The 788-nt window shown below is 36.5% G+C and overlaps 1 protein-coding gene across 1 annotated transcript in view; it reads left to right on the forward strand.

Moving 5' to 3' along the window:
* Positions 1-788, forward strand: part of LOC107591303 (aryl hydrocarbon receptor nuclear translocator 2-like) — an 82,857-nt gene that overhangs the window by 56,910 nt on the left and 25,159 nt on the right. The gene's annotated exons all lie outside the window — the stretch shown is intronic.

A 788-nucleotide genomic window follows, 5' to 3' on the forward strand; every position in this document is an offset into this window, starting at 1 on the left:
AATGATGCTGAAAATTCAGCTTTACATCACAGGAATAAATTACATGTTATAATATATTCAAATAGAAAACAGTTATTTTAAATTGTGTTAATATTTCACAATATTATTGGTTTTATTGTATTTTTTGGTCAAATAAGTCCTGCCTTGGCGAGAATAAGAAAAACTGTTTTTTGAGCAATTTTATATATACTTGTGTATCATGTATAAAGCTATGCTAAATTGCTTGATTGATTTAAATTATTTTAATGAAGTGGGGGAAAAAAGCCAAACAATGTGTTGGTTAAAAATAGTATGTTACATGTTTTTAAGCTTGAGCTTTTACGCTGTACTGCAAACCACACCTGTTCTCATACAAGGCATTTTTTTTTGCCTGTCTGAGTCTAACAATATCTGACTTTGGTGGAATAAGGGGTGTGTGTGTGCCTGTAAACACCTGAGTGATTGTGTGTGTGTTGTACTTTTGGGAGAGTGTGAATATATGGGAGACATTCATCACACTTGGCATCATCTATCCCAGACTCCCCAGCCCCCCATGACACATGTGGAAGAATGCCGGAATGAGTCGCCCTGGGGGCGTTTTCTCAGAGGAAGATAGAAAGGCAGAGCTTCCATAAAAATATGAGATCGGTTGGTATGCAAATCATCTTTAGAAAGCGATATGAAAGCAAGATGAAGGTTCAGAGGGAGGCAGAGTCTCTTTTGCCTCCTTTGAGTTTATTGTGTTCTCATTGAGATTTTATTGCTTGACTTGAATGTGAGGCGAGCAGTGTTGGGGAAAGTTACTTTTA

The sequence above is a fragment of the Sinocyclocheilus grahami genome, unplaced genomic scaffold, assembly GCF_001515645.1.
Source record: "Sinocyclocheilus grahami isolate Dianchi unplaced genomic scaffold, SAMN03320097.WGS_v1.1 scaffold140.1, whole genome shotgun sequence".
NCBI classification, from domain to species: Eukaryota; Metazoa; Chordata; class Actinopteri; order Cypriniformes; family Cyprinidae; genus Sinocyclocheilus; species Sinocyclocheilus grahami.